General features: G+C 45.7%; 1 pseudogene; it reads right to left on the bottom strand.

Moving 5' to 3' along the window:
- Positions 1-1,589: 1,589 nt before the first annotated feature.
- LOC134756748 (small ribosomal subunit protein eS25-like) lies at positions 1,590-11,202 on the bottom strand (annotated as a pseudogene).
- Between the last annotated feature and the right edge of the window lie 5,339 nt (positions 11,203-16,541).

Raw genomic sequence — 16,541 nt, 5'->3', positions numbered from 1 at the left:
TTTTCTACATTAAAATCCTCATGATATGTGGAAACAAGTTCACAAAAACTGTAAATAAGCAACATTTTTTGTTTAAAAACTCATATACATATGTACAGACAGTGAAAATATAGAAGAAAAATCTTTTAAAATGTGAGTGGTTATCTTTGAAAAGCGAGATTGTGTGTAATTCTTTTTCTTCCTTTGGTTTATCTGTATTTTTATAAAAAAATATATATTTCTCTTGTATTTCAAAATTTTTTTATTCTTTTAAAAATTGGTGCAGAGAATTCTAGGGTGGAGTGGTCATTCTTTCCCTCTGGAGTCAAACTTCAATTAATGAAACCCACAAGAGGGCACTGTTTCGGAGAGTTAAACTTTCTTTTTAACTAATATTTTATTAATTCAAGTACTAATACTTAAAAATTTGTTTTACATTAACCAGTGTATAAGAAAATTATTCTAAACAGTACTGCATATTCTCATGCCTTCTTGCAATTGAGTACAATGAAAATAGTTTATCATTAGCTTCATCATTGTGAAAGGTGCAGATTCTACCATATCACATAATATGCTGATCTTCAGGGCTATTGGCTAAGCAGAAGAGTTTGTATCTGCACTAAGCAGCTTCAGATTACTTCCCTTACTGAGTATCTAGACTTGCTTTTTATAATTTTCCAGTTTCTTTCACTACTGATAAACCATCAGTATCAGTATTCTGTAGCAACTCTTTGCCACTTTAATTTGGTGCTTCTAATCTGCCGTCATCTTGGAAAAACACACATGCTTGTTAGAAGTGTGAATAAACTAAGAGAACGCAGATCCGAGTGAGGGTTTGATATGGTTTGGCTGTGACCCCACCCATATCTCATCTTGAATTGTAGTTCCCATAATTCCCACATGCTGTGGGAGGGACCCGGTGGGAGGTAATTGAATCATGGGGGCGGGTCTTTCCTGTGCTGTTCTCGTGGTTGTAAGTTTCATGAGACCTGATGATCTTATAAACGGAAATTTTCCTGCACAAGTCGCCCTTGCCTGCCGCCATGTAAGAGGTCCCTTTGCTCTTCCTTTGTCTTCCACCATGATTGTGAGGCCTCCCCAGCCATGTGGAACTGGGAGTCCATTAAACCTCTTTCCTTTATAAATCACCCAGTTTTCAAGTGTGTCTTTTTTTTTTTTTTTTTGAGACGGAGTCTTGCTCTGTTGCCCAGGCTGGAGTGCAGTGGCGTGATCTCGGCTCACTGCAAGCTCCGCCTTCCAGGTTCACGCCATTCTCATATCTTGTAAGTTATGTTGAAGAGTTTGGATTTTATCAGGGCAGTTGGGAGCTTTGAAGAATTTCAAGAAAGGAAGCAAGGGGCTCATATTTGTGTTTTTTGAAAGATTACTACAGCAAGGACAATTTTGTGTGTGGCGAAACTGTTGGCAGGAAGACAGAAAGATGTGGGTTTGGAAATACAAAGGAAAGGAAATTGGGCTGTGAGGAGATAGGTTATTAGGGACGTCATCCATGTGTTTGAATTTATCAGCTAGAAGAGAGCAAGACCTGCTCTCTTCTAGCTGATAAATTCAGACACATTCTCCTTTTAGGAGGAGCCATGCGGGGGGAATTTATTTCTGGCCTCCATGCCAGAAACAGCAATGTCTCTTCTAAACTACAGATACATTTTTATGTCATATGCCTGCAAATCTTATATTAATAAATAACTGTATTTCCCTCTTTGCTTTGGTCACTGGGAAGCTCTGTGTATGTAATTCTATGCACAGAATTTACTTTTGGTTTCATCGCAAGATGCATACTTTCATTTTGCTCAGAATTGTTTATTTATGGTATCTTTTTGTCTTATTCAAATTTTCAAAAGTGGCATCAAATTATTTTTGGAATAAAGTGGAGTATAAAAAAGAAGTTTTTAAAGTGTGAGCTTGAAAAAAACCAAAACATCAATAGCTCTTTAACAGATTCTCAAATCCTTATGATTGCTCATTTTGTATACAGTTTTTGAAATCTGATGACTGTTTTGGTATGGTCAAATTTGTCTGTGTTAAATATTGTTTTTAAAAACTGGAAAGTCGATGACACCAAAAGCACAAGCCCATGAGGAAAAACTAGATAAATTGGAGTTCATCAAAATTTTAAAGTTTTGTGCTTCAAAGGACACAATCAAGAAAGTGAAAATACAGCCCACAGAATGGGAGAAAATATTTGCAAATTATATATCTGAAAAGGTTTATCGGGAATACATAAGAAGCTCTTTTCGAAAACTCAATAATAAAAAGACAACACAATATAAAAATGGGCAAAAGATCTAGATAGACATTTCTCCAAACAAGATATACAAATGGCTAATAACAAGCACCAAAAAACGTGCTCAACATCATTAGTCATCAGATACAAATCAAAACCACCATGAGCTGTCACTTCACATTCATGAGGATGGCTATCATCAAAAAGACAGATATTAACAATTGTTAGGGAGGAGGTGGAGAAATGGGAACCTTCATATCATGCTGGTGGGGATATAAGATGGCACAATTACTTTAGAAAACAGTCTGGAAGTTCCTCAAAAAGTTAAACGTAGAATCACCATATAATCCAGCAATTCTGCTCTTAGGTATATGTCCAAGAGAAATAGAAACATAGCTCCACACCAAAACTACACATGAATGTTCACAGCAACATTATTCACGATAGCCAAAAGGTGAAAAAAAAGCCAAATGCTTATTAACTAATGAATGGATAAACAAAATGCGGTAAAGCTATGCAAAGAATTGTTATCCAGCCCTAGAAAGGAATGGCCCAGGTCTCCTGATACATGCTGCAACATGGATGACCCTTGAAAGCAGTATGCTAGGCGAAAGAAGTCAGAATTACCAAAAATCCACATATTACATTATCCCATGTATATAAAATGTCCAGAATGGGCAAATAGACAGAGATAGAAAGTAGATTAGTTATTGCTTAACGTTGAGGGGATAGAGAGATTGGGGTTTGATGGCTAAGGAGTATAGAGTTTCTTTTAGAAGTGATGAAAATATAAAATTGATTGTGGTAGTATTTGTATAACTCTATGAATGTAATACAACTATTGAATTTACACCTTAAGTGAGTGAATTATATGGTACATGAATTATATCTCAATGAAGCCGTTTTAAAAAAAATAATGGAAGCCACCATGCTTGGCCTACTCAGTAGACTGTTAATGGGAACCCAGGTCCTACATGGCCCTCCAGAGATGGGTTCTAACTCCGGCTCAGCCGCTTCCCAGCTATGTAAGCTCCTCATACAAATCGCTTCATCTCCCTAAAATGGAGACAGCTATGCCTGATGCCCAGTGGGCCTGCACTGGGTCTAGAGAGTGCTGGAGCTCGGTAGGTGCCCAGTCCGCTGCTTCCCAGAGGGCCCTCCAAGACCCCTGCCCTCAGAAGGTGCCCAGCATCCTAAATGAGTGGGGTCTGCAGATTCCCTTTTTGGAAATTAACAAGTGCTCTTGATGATGTTTAAATATTTAAATAACAATTCATCAGACCTTAAGGGGCTGAGAAACTCAGGGGAGGTTCTGGAAGGCAGGAGCTGCAGTGTAGCTGAGGATGCCTCTTTTGCCCCTGTTCCCCATGGAGCCTCGGGGATGGTCTAAGAGGCTGTCTACACTTCAGTGGTCATTCACCCCTCAGCTGCAGAATCAGTAGCTTTCTAGTCCACACCCCGCATTCTGCTTCTCTCAGCCCCTGAATAAGGAGCCTGCTTTTAAAGACTGCCCCGGGACAGCCTTGGGCATGGAGTTCTCTGTCATGAGATTACAGAAAGTCAGCATCAGGCCCCCTCGTGTTAGAGACAGGTCGACTGAGGTCCAGGGATAGGTGAGTCTGGCTCAGTGGCCTCTCAGCCCAATTCTCTGGAGGATTCCAGGAGCATGTCCTGAGCCACTCCAGTGAGCCAGGCTCTGCTCATGTTTCACGTGAGCACCTCCCTGAATTGCAACAACAAATCTGTGGAGTAGACATTGATTACCCTTTTTACAGATGAGAGCACAGAGACTGGCTCAAGGTGGCTTAGAGAGTGAGCAAGCCGGGATTCACATCCAGCCCGTCTGACAGCAAAACCTGTGTTCTTTCTGCTGGGCCAGTTCCCCCAGTTTCTTCATGCCAGAAGCCAAGCAGGTCACAGAGGAGGGAAGATGCTTCCATCCCATCCCCTGAGAGAGACTCTGCCACGGAGTCTGGGTTTTCAGGATATTCTTGGGCCTCACCTGGTTGCACTACCTGCCCTCCCATCCCCACTCCAACTCATTTCTCTCCCTAAACACCAGATTCTCTGCAGCCCAGGCTCCTTGAGGTTGGGAGCGTTCATTTAAAGCCCCACGGGAGAAAAGGAAAAAGAATCATGGATGTTCCCAGTTCCAGCCTTGAGTCTCTCTCTCAGGATGCCTTTTGTTGCCAAGAATGATGAAACAGATGTCTTGGCAATAGCTTCAAATGTTTCCTGCCAAACCAGGGGAGAATTTGTCTTCAGTTTAGATGCAGCCAAGACAGACAAGTCCCAGCTCTTATTATTCACAGGAAGTGCACAAACACACACGAGCTTCCCAAACCTGGGAGGCCCATGGCTCCCCAGCTTCTCCTCATCAGGATTTCAGCATCATCTATAGACACAGGTTGCACCCCCCACTTGCTTCATGCCTTCCATCCTCCACACCCTTCAGGCTTTCCATGTCACCCCCACCCGTCATCATCGATGACTCCAAGGCCTTGGCCTGGCAGGCAAGGCCACCTTCCTTTTGTTCCCATCATGTCCTAGGTAAACTTTTTGTTTTTGGTGGTGGCGGTGGTAAAATACACATCACATAAAATTTACCATCTTAACCATTTTAAAGGGTACAATTCAGTGGTGTTTAGTATATTTACAAAGCTGTACAACTCTCGTTGCTATCGACTTCCGGAATATTTCATCACCCCCAAGGGAAAACCTATACCTCCCCCCACTCCCAGCCCCTGGCAACCAGCTACCTACCTTCTTCTGTCTCTTTAAATCTGTCTTTTCTGGGTATTTCATATAAATGGTATCCTACAATGTGTGGCCCTTGGTGACTGGCTTCTTTCACTCAGCTGAATGTTTTCAAGGTTCATCCATGTCCTAGTGTGTGTCAGCACTTCTTGTACTAATACTTTAGGGCTGTTCTTTATGACTCAATAATATTCTATTGGATGGATAGACCACATTTTGTTGATTTGTTCTTCCACTGATGGATGTTTATGTTGTTTCCACCTTTTAGCTATTGTGAATAGTGCCACTAGGAACATTCTTGCATGAGTTTTGTTCGAACCCCTGTCTTCAATTCTTTGGGGCATATACCTAGGAGTGGAGTGCTGGGTCATACAGTAATTCTATTTTACTTCTTGAGGAACCACCACACTATTTTCCATATTGACCATACCATTTTACATTCCTATCAGCAGGGTATGAAGCTTTCAGTTCCTCTACATCCTCACCAACATTTGTTATTTTTTTTTTCAAAAAAAAAAAAAAAATCTAGCCATCTGAACAGATTTAAGTGGGTATCTCATTGTGGTTTTGATTTGCATATTTTTGACTAATGATTTCATTGAGCATATTTTCTTTTTCTTTGATTTAATAAAGTTTTATTTTTCTAAATGTACAGTTGGTTGGACCTGTTCATGCGTCTTCACCAGCAGCTGGAGCATCTCCACCCTTGGTATTTCTGGTATAAATTACTTGAACTCTGCTTTGAAACCAGTTTGATGAGTCCTTTGCTAAGGAGCTCCTGAAGCCTGCCCTGGCCAGGGAGACTCAAATCTTCAGTCTCTCAGACACCATAGCTGGGGTTATAAGTTTACAGTTGGGAACTTCCTTACAGGGTTTGTCTTAGGTAGTTTTGTCAAACAAAACTAAGTTATTGGGCTTGTCCCGAACTATGTCTTTGGAGCACTTCTTCTTTTTGGCCTTGTCCCCGGATTTGCTCACTGGGTCTTTGTCTTTCCTGGCCAACTTTCCAGCATCTTTCTTCTTCTTCTTGTCCTTGGGTGGTATTGCGAAGCTCAGAGAGCAGCGGTGAACACTACAGCCTCGCTAAGATGTCAGACAAAAAGACACTGAACACATTTTCATGTGTTTGTTGGTCCTTTGTATATTTTCTTTGAAGAAATGCCTATGTAAATCCTATGCCAATTTTTAAATTGGATTATTTGTTGTTGAGTTGTAGGAGTTCTTTATATATTCTAGACACTAGATCCTTAAACGATATATGGTTTGCAAACATTTTGTCCTATTCTTTGTGTTGTCTTTCACTCTCTTGATGTTGTCCTTGGAAGCACAAAAGTTTTTAGTTTTGATAAATTCATCAATTTATCTTTTTTTTTTTTTTGGCCGCTTGTGCTCTTGGTGTCATATCTAATAATCCATGGCCAAATCTCAGGTCATGAAGACTTACCCTATATTTTTATTAAGAGTTTTATAGTAATAGCTCTTATATTTAGGTCTTTGATTTATGTTGCGTTAATTTTTGCATATGGTATGAGGTAGGGCGCAACTTCATTCTTTTTTTTTTGAGACAGAGTCTTGCTCCATCGCCCAGGCTGGAGTGCAGTGGTGTGGTCTCAGCTCACTGCAACCTCCATCTCCCAGGTTCAAGCAATTCTTCTACCTTGGCCTCCTGAGTAGCTGGAGTTACAGACACCCATGACTATGCCCAGCTAATTTTTGTATTTTTAGAAGAGACAGGGTTTCACCATGTTGGCCAGGCTGGTCTCAAACTCCTGACCTCAAGTGATCTGCCCACCTCAGCCTCCCAATGTGCTGGGATTACAGGCATGAGCCACCACACCTGGCCTCTGACTTCATTCTTTTACACGTGGATGTCCCCTCCAATACAATTTCTTGGGAGGCTATTCTGCATGGAATGGTCTTGGCACCCTTGTCATAAATCAAGTGCCACACGTGTATGAGTTTATATCTGGACTCTTAATTCCATCCAATTGATCTATATGTCTATCCTGTGCCAGTACCACACTGTTTTGATTACTGTAACTTTGTAGTGACTTTTGAAATTGGGAAGTATAAGTCCTCCAACTTTGCTCTTCTTTTTGAAGATTGCTTTAGTTATTCAGGGTCCCTTGTAATTCCATACAAATTTTAGGATTAGCTTTTCCATTTCTGTAAAAACATCACATTGGGATTTTGATAAGCATGGCATTAAATCTGTAGATCTATTTAGAGATTACTGTCATTTTAACAATATCAAGTCTTCTAATCAATGAACATGGAATGTCTTTTTATTTTCTTAAATTTTATTTAATTTCTTTCAGCAATGTTACATAGTTTTCAATGTTCAAGTCTTCCCCTCCCTTTGTTAAATTCATTTCTAGTTATTTCATTGTGTTTGGTGCTATTGTAAATTGAATCGTTTTCTTGATTTTCCTTTTGTAGTGTGTATAGAAATATAACTAATTTTGTGTTAATATTGTATCCTTCAACTTTGTCAAATTCATATATTAGCTATAATAGTTTTTTTGTAGATTCTTTAGTATCAGCTACATGTAAGATCATGTCATCTGCAAATAAAGGTGGTTCTCCTGCTTATTTCACTATCTAGATATCTTTTTTTTTTTTCTTGCCTAGTTTCTCTGGCTAGAACTTCCAGTACAATGTTGCATAGAAGTAGCAGAAACGGGCCGGGTGTGGTGGCTCACGCCTGTAATCCCAGCACTTTGGGAGGCTGACGCAGGCGGATCACCTGAGGTTGGGAGTTCGAGACCAGCCTGACCAACATGGTGAAACCCCGTCTCTACTAAAAATACAAAATTAGCTGGCTGTGGTGGCGCATGCCTGTAATCCCAGCTACTTGGGAGACTGAGGCAGGAGAATCTCTTGAACCCGGGAGGTGGAGTTTGCAGTGAGCCATGATTGCACCATTGCACCCCAGCCTGGGCAACAAGAGCGAAACTCCATCTCAAAAAAAAAAAAAAAAAAAGAAGTAGCAGAAACGGGCATCCTGTCTTGTTCCTGATCTTTGGGCAAAGCTTTCTGTCTTTCACCAAGTGTTTTCTTGACTCTCATTGGCTCATCCTCTACTTTCTCCAGGGTGTCCGGCTGTCACCCTTGCTCACTCTGCTGCCCCGAGGAAACCAGTTCTCCAGCCTTTGCCACACTCACATCCTCTAGTCTCCATCTCTGCCCTCCACTTTCTGATTCAGTGCCCTGTCTTTCAAACCAAGAGTTTTTTGCGGAGTTCCTATGCCTCACTCATGTAGTTCCAACTAGTCATGCATCTCTCCTCCCTGGCCCTCTCCCACAGCCCTGAGCATGAAGAGGCCTGAGGCACACTTCATAAATGCTGAGGTCTTGAAAAGCCTAAGAGGTCAGGCTTGCTGAGAAGAGCTATGACTGAGCCCCACTTCATAAATGCTGAGGTCTTGAAAAGCCTAAGAGGTCAGGCTTGCTGAGAAGAGCTATGTCTGAGCCCGCCTGGCTACAGGGAAAACAAACCCCAAAACCTTGTTGGCCTGATTGGCAGGAGCCCAGAGAGAACTGATGCCCATCCAAGAAACACAGGTGTTCCAGGGCCCCTGCTCTGTGGCTCTCCACCCATGGGTAGCTGCAGGATGAGCACCGCCCTGGGGGGCAGAGGCCGCCAGGCGCTGCATCAGGATCCTGGCCTGCTGCTCTAATAGTTGCCTGTGAGAAGTCAGGTTCTCAGGGCTCTAGTCCTCGCTCTCTGCCACATGAGAACCCACAGCAGCCTTCCTGCACCCCAGCAAAGGACCATGCACTCCCCAAGCCAAAGGGGTCCTGGTGGAGATCTTCAGTAAGATTGCCACTTCAAAGCCGTTCCAGGGGCCCAGGTGGACCTCTGAGCTGTCCTCCAGGAAAAGGCCTGTTCTCGTGAGGCCTGTTGTAGCTCAGGCTCTTGGAGCCTTCTCTAGGGAGCACACTGAACAGTTTCCGAATATTGAGGCTCCTCTTGGCTTCATTCCAGGAGTGGGGAGAGGAGGGAAGGTTGGGCTGAGCCGCTCTGTGGATTTGCTCAGCTGTGTGTCATCCCATACTGCGCCAGTAGGCCCTGAGCCACCATGCAGTTAATTCTCCCCATTCACCTGTCCAGGACAACACAGGGTAACTAGAGGAAGAAAAAGAAAAGCTGGAAATCATACAGAGGAGGAGAGAGATGCTGTCAAGGAACAAAGGCCAGTTGGTGCCAGGACTTCCAGGCCAATTGAGGATTCTGACCCCTCATTGCTCTGGAGGACTCTGGAGGTGTCCTTTCCCTCAGAGGGTGCCCCCAGCCCCTTGACTCAGTTTTTCCCATTTACTGGACTGGAAACCCCTCCCACCATCAGTGAAACGTTTGCTAAGCCTCACTTGGAGCCCAGGTACCCTGGGGACTGTGGGGGCTATCACCAAAGGTGGGGCATGGTCTGGGGATACCAGGTATCTTGGGGCGGCAGGCATCTTCTACTTCATGAGCTTCCTCCCTGTGGTTCCTTTTTCATTTTTAAGTAGATTTCTTTTAAAGAGCAATTTTAGGTTCACAGCACAATTGAACACAGAGTACAAAGTCCCCACATGCCTCCTGCCCCGACACATGCACAGCCTCACCCACCACCAACAGCCTGCAAGAGTGGGACATTTACCAGTGAACCTACATGGACACATGGACACCTCCTTATCACCCAGAGCCATAGCATACATTAGGGTTCGCTCTTGGTGCGGTGCATTCCGTAGGTTTAAACTAATGAATAATGCCACGGATCCACCATGAGAGTATCATACAGATAAGTTTTTGCCCTAAAAATCCTCTGTGCTCCTCCTATTCATCCCTCTCTTCCCCTTGAACCCCAGAAACCACTGATCTTTTTATGGTCTCTGTGGTTTTTCCTTTTCCAGGTCAGATAGCTGGAATCATACAACACGTATAGCCTTTTCAGATTGCCTTCTTTCACTTAGTAATATGCATTTAAGTTTCCTCCATTTCTTTTCATGGCTCGATAGCACATTTCTTTTTAGCACTGAATTAAATGCTCAGTGGAATCATCACCTGGATATACTGCAGTCTGTTTACTCATTCACCTACCAAAGGACATCTTGGTTGCTCCCAAGTCTTGGTAATTATGAATCAAGGTGCTATAAGCATCCATGTACAGATTTTTGTGAGGACATAAGTTTTAACTCCTTTGGGTAAATACCAGGGAGCACAAATGCTGGAGAGTATGGTAAGAGTATGTTCAGTTTTGTACTGTGGTTTCCACAGGTATATTGAGATATAATTCACGTACAATCAAATGTTCCCATTTTAAGTGCACAGTCTGATGAGTTTTGGTGAACGTTTATAGTCATGCTCACAGTGTAGTACACTTCCATCACTCCCAAAAGCTGCCTCACGGCCCCTTGCAGCCAACCACTCCTGTCCTGCCCATCCCCAGCCCCTGGCAACCACGGGTCTGCTTTCTGTCACTACCATTTTGCCTTTTCTAGAGTTTCATATACGTGGGATCATACAAGATATAGTTTTGGGGTCTGGCTTCTTTCACTCAGCATGTTTGTGATATCCATTGTGGCATGTCTATTAGAGGGTTTTTCCTTTTTGACGCTGCACAGCATTCCGCTGCATCCATGTGCCACTGTTTGCTTGTTCATTGACCGTTTGATGGATATTTGGGTTGTTTCCTTTGGGGTAGGAACCCTTATGAATAACGTTGCTATGAACATTCGTGTCTAAGTCTTTGTGTGTGTGGCTTCTTTTCGAAGGAAGGGGGAACGCTAGCTCACTCCCACCCAAAGTGATTGAGGGTTGATAAGGAAGCTGGGAAATCCCAAGGGGTAAAGAGAAAGGGATACAGGCCAGCCTGGCCATGGGCCACTGGGACTGCCAGAAACCTCTCTCCACTTGACCACATCATGCTCAAAGTTCAGGGACCAGGAGAGGGAAACCGATGTGTTTACTTCCTGTCTCCATGGTGCTGGGAGAGCTGTTGTTGCTCTGAGTGTGGGGTGAGCTGGAATGTACTCCCCGCTGCCGCAGTCCTGTTGACATTATTCCTTGTCAGAATGGCTCATTTCCAGTTCGTTCCATCTACCCTCCCTTTTGTAGACCTCCATGACCCACCTGGATCCAGCCCCCAGTCACATACCAGGGCCCCCTGGACACAGGGTCCCTCAATCCCAGGGCCCCTTTCTGGGTCTCCAGTGGTTTTGTATGTGCCCATTCCCATGCCCCCCACCCCACGGTGAGGCAGCAGAAGCAGGCCATCACTCTGCTCAGCAGCGTGGGGTTCAGAGAAGCTGAGAGATGGCAGAGGGTGGCACAGCCTCCTCCCGCACCTACAACCACCCTCCATGGAGAGCAAGCCATCAGCACTCCTTTCCACGAAGATGTCTGGTGTTCACTCTCAGATGAAGAGAGGGAGTACTCAAACTCTAGGATTCCTCATAGCCCAATAGACAGCAGCTTAACAGAATTTCAACAGAATGTTAATTACACACATATAATGAATACTATGCATCAGGTATTGTTCAAATAACTTTACAAATATTAACTCATTTAGCCTTATACTACCCTAATGAGGCAGGTAAAATTGTTACCCCCATTTTATAGAGGAGGAAATTGGGGCACAGAGAGGTTAAGTAACTGGCCCAGGGTCACACAGCCGGGAAGCCCAAAAGCCAGGAGTTGGCTCACATTTTTAGTCTCTGCACTCTCCTGCCTATGGATTTGTTGGTTTCCTTCTTTTTCCAATCATTAAATTATCCTAACAGTTTTATTGAGATATAATTTATATACCGTAAACATCACCCATTTTAAGTGTACAATTGAACAATTTTAGTAAACTTATCAAATTGTGCAACCATCACAACAAGCCAACTTTAGAGCATTTCTATCACCCTGGGAAAGATTCTTTGTGCCCTTTTGCAGTCACTGTTAGTTCCAACCTCTGCTTGAAGCAACCACTAATCTTTCTGTCTCTGTAGATTTGTCCTGGAAATTTCATATACATAGAATCATACAATAGGTGGTCTTTTGAGTCTAGCTTCTGTCACTTAACATGATGTATTTGAGGTAGATCCATATTGCAGCATGTATCACTCCATTCGTTTTTGTGATCTAATAATATTCCATTATATGGATTTACTGCATTTAGTTTATCCATTCACCAGCCGAGAGGCTTTTCCATTGTTTCCACTTCTTGGCTGTGATAAATAAAGCTGCTATGAACAACTGTGTACAAGCCTTTGAGTGGACATATATTTCTCTTTCTCTTTAGGTATATGCCTAGGAGTGGAATTGCTGAGTTGTGTGGTACATTTATGTTTACTTGTTTTAAAAACTGCTAAATCTATTTCCCAAAGTGCTGTACCATTTTCCATTCCACAGCCATGGATTTTATAGACTGTGAGGTCCTGATGCAAATTCTAGGGCCACCCATACAAGCAGACAGAGCCCAATTTAGGGTCCTGGAACCAGCCTAGGTGTAAAATGAAGCCATCTGGGGAGGCGGGGGACTGAGTCAAGCTCAGCCTCTCTGCAGCTTCTGATGTCTGAGAAACAGGTGGGCAAGAAATCAGCTGTTCTACTTTCTAATCCAGAAAAACATTGCCCTCTGGGACCTAGAGCACTTGTTAGGGGAAAATCAGCAAAGTGGCGATAACACCAAAAGGAAAAACAGAAACACACTGTGGAGACGTCAAGGGCGATCTCAGCAAAGGAAGAAAACCAGCTTGAGAAGGCAGCAGTAAAGGCAGTTGGCCTGCAGCTCCCATGCTCCGGAAGCCTTTAGTTCCCACTGCCAGCATCCTCAGAGCCCTTTCCGACTCCCTCGGAGGCCAGCGAGAGGATAATGGGGTGATGGCAAGGGGGAGCCCCAGGACTCAGCTGCCTGTGGCTCTGAACAGACAGTGCTGGTCCAGCCAGGGAAGGCCTTCTCCAGAGGGGCACTGCTGGAGGAAGGAAGGAAGGAACGCCGCTGCCCGCCTGCCAGCCAGGATAGCTCTGAGTGTCACCAGCTCTCCAGTTTGTGCCACATGTTATCTAAGGAGTCATTTCACTATTTAATAAAGAGATCCAGCTTTTGATAGAGAGAATTTGACGTGTCTGGCAGCAGCTGCAAAGGACAGAACTTTATAATGATGGCCCGTGGTGGGTGTCTACACACACTACTGCCTGCCCAGCTTCCTCCTGACACGTCCCCTCACATGGGAGTGAAACCGACATGGCATTGCTGAAACACACAGAGTACACAGGGATGGCACAGGGGCCATGACTTGCGAGAATGGAATGGGCCTCTGCTTGCTACTGAATGCCACGTGCTCAGGACAGGTGGTAACTGTACTGGGCCGAATTGCGTCCCTTCAAATTCATGTCCACAAGGACCCTGTGAAGGTGCTCCTATTTGGAAATAGGGCCTTTGCAGGTATAATTAAGGGGAAATGAGGTCATATCAGATTACAGTGGGCCGTAATCCAATGACTGGTATTCTTTCCTATAAGAGGGAAATTTGGGCACAGACACAGAGAAGACACCGTGTGAAGACACAGACACAGAGGAGAGAAACCCATATGAAGACAAAGGCAGAGGCTGGGGTGATACAGCTATAAACCAAGGGACCCCAAGTGTTGCCAGGAAACCCCCAGAAGCCAGGACAAAACAAAGTAGGATCCTTCCCTAGAGATTTCAGAGGTACCATGGCCCTACTGACACCGTGATTTTAGACTCGTGACCCCCAGAACTGTGAGATAATACATTCCGGTGGTTTAAAGCCACCCAGTTTATGGTGCTTTGCCACGGCAGCTCCAGGAAATGGAACAAAAGCTGAGCCCAGGCTGCAGGTAACAAACTGTCCACGCTGGCAGGTGGCAGAGGGGGAGGGACAGGCAGAGAGGGCCGCATGGAGGAGGCACCTCCTTTAGTTGTGCCTGAGGTTCAGGCAGAAGGCCAAGAGAACAGAAGTGAAACTAGAGGCTCAGCATGGCTCCTGGTAGAATTGGCTTTAATGGCTCAAGTTTTTTCATCTTTGCTTCCTCCAACGTGCCTGGAACAGGTACTGCACACGGCAGGTGCCCATTACGTGCTTAGTGTTTATGGATGAGCTCTGCATGTGGGAAAATAAACGACATGATTGGCCAGTTGGCCTGGAGAGAGCTAGCCCAGCTTTATTTAAAAAGCCATTCAGAGGCGGCTGCTATGTGCTGAGTTGGCAGAGAAGCATCAGGCCTCTGAAAATCATCAATAAAGAGTCAGCTTACCGAGGCCACATGCTGAGCCCATAATCCCACTTCAGAAGCTGTAGCTTTAGCCTGAGCATGACCCGACACATGAAATTGCTTGGCTGTTCCTAGTAGCCAGAGCCACGGAGCACAGGAGTGAGAGGCCAGCCACAGAGGAGGGTGGATATCTGTGTATCGCGTGGGATTCTGTGTGTCGCAGTGCCAGGCCTGGCATAGAAGTCAATGGTCAGCACTGCAGCTGGGGGCTTAACTGAGCTGTTGACAGGCCTGTTGATCACTTGCCCAGTGGCCTGCCACCTCCTGTTAGGAGCTAGCCGGTACCGGGCAGGGAAGTCCCTCTGTGAGGATCTAGCATGACCAGTCCACTGAAATTCCTTCAGGCACGTAGAGGACTTTATAGTCTACTTGGCTTCCTCCCAGGACCCAGGGTGGGTAAGTCTCTTCACTTGGCACTGTGGGGTGAGGGGATATCACACAGCCAAGCTGGACTGGAACCCTGGCCGTTTGCGCCCACAGAACCCGGCTGCTGCTTCACAGGATGCTGTGGGCTGCATGAGAACGCAAGGGCCAGTCCCTACTGCTCCTCCACCGGCCCCTGGATTAGACTCCCCACCGGCCCCTCAGTCAGCTTCCCCAACTGCAAGGCCTTAGGGTGCTGAGCAGGGAATGGTTTGGAGCGATCAGAGTTTGTAGTGAGTGGGACCATTCATAGCTTGATGCTGAGACTTCAGCTCCTTGAGGAGGCTCTGAGCATTGACTATGTTTGCTCTGGGCAGCTGTGAACCCACATGAAGCCAAAAGCAGCAGGCAGGACCACTATGTGGGGACATGCTGGTAGCTCTGTTACCCTCTCTGTTTCCCAGGATTGGCTCAGCTGGGCAGCTGGTGAGCTAGAGAAATGGGAATGACCCTCCACATCAGCCTGACACCGGGTATTAAATCACTGCACCAAGTATGTCAACACAACGCCCAGGTGGCCGCTGGACAATAAGGCCAGAGGGCCCCAGAGAGTGGCTGGACTTTGCTGTCTCGTCTGTACCTTGTGTGAGAGCTTGAGACTCAGAGGAGCCCGTGGGGCACATGGAGGTGAACTTAGTCCCAGATACATTGTATGGACGTGGTCATGGGACACCAGTACTCAACAGGTAGGTGCTCTCCAGGGGGGCCCATGACACAGGCCTGGCCAGGGAAGGCCCTAGGGACTTTCCAGAACTGGCCTGAGTTCCCAGCTTCCTAAGAGGAACAATGCCGGGAGGAAGGGAGCAGTGGGACCCCAGCCATAGACAGTACATCCTGTCCATGGGCTCACAACAGGCTTCGAAATAAACAAGTGTTGTTGTCCCCAGTTAAACTTCTGTTTCCCTTCCACAGGGAACTCTCAGCTGCAGGCTCCTGGCCTGAGCAGACCTTCTCAGAATGGCCAAACTGCCTGTCCTCAGGAGCCAGGACTCCAGCTCAATCTTAGCTACAAGATTCCAACCAAAATCTTGGGGGGGATAGAGGCCACATTCTGTCCCTGCAGGAGGCCTCTCAGGCTCCCTGAGAACTTGTTTCTAGTTCTCTAGTGGATTTCAGTTGACAGAACTCTCTACTTCAGCATCCCTGGGTCCCAGGGCTGAAGCTGCATCTAAGAACCTGAGCCCTGAAGGCCAGGGCGGGTTTGCTGACAGAGACGCAGGGCCATCTGATGTCAGACCTGAAAGAGCCCCAGGGCCAGTCCAAGCCTAGACCATCTCCACTGTGGGAGAATAGGGGGTAGGTCTGGAGACAGAAAGGGGTCCTCTTTCTTTCTACATGGGTCTTGGCTGTGCAGTTACTGGCCCGATGACCACACTGGGCCTGGGACTCTATGCCTCCTCTGCCTTGGTTGGCATAGTGGGGAGTGATCAGAATCCTCCCCTTCCCCTACCCTAAGCAGCAGCCTGGGTGACTGGGGCAGGGCAGCTTCCCTGGCTGAGTCCATTGTTTTAAAGGACAATCCTTTCCCCCTCTCCCCTCCCTGGTGGTCTGCCATCAGCCTAGGCACAGAAAAGAACATCACTAACACAGGCTGGAACGGGTCACAGGCACAGGCTTTATCAGGTGACAAGGATCATTGATTGGCCTTGAGTTGCAGTCCTGTGGGTGAAGAACAAGCCACAGATATTGGAGCATCAATATCTGGGGGTCTTTGTGATGGTGTCCAGAGAGTCCAGACCACTGAGGAGGTGGCGCCCACAGGGGATGAATACACAACGGGCAGGCCAGGTTCTGCCAGTGACCCCAAGCAGAGCACCAGCCCCTGTGGCCACCTACCCTGCTGTGCCCTCTGCTCCTATGTCACTTGACC

This window comes from Gorilla gorilla, chromosome 12 (genome assembly GCF_029281585.2).
Source record: "Gorilla gorilla gorilla isolate KB3781 chromosome 12, NHGRI_mGorGor1-v2.1_pri, whole genome shotgun sequence".
In the NCBI taxonomy this organism is placed as follows: domain Eukaryota; kingdom Metazoa; phylum Chordata; class Mammalia; order Primates; family Hominidae; genus Gorilla; species Gorilla gorilla.
This window is presented reverse-complemented; position numbering and strand designations above follow the sequence as displayed.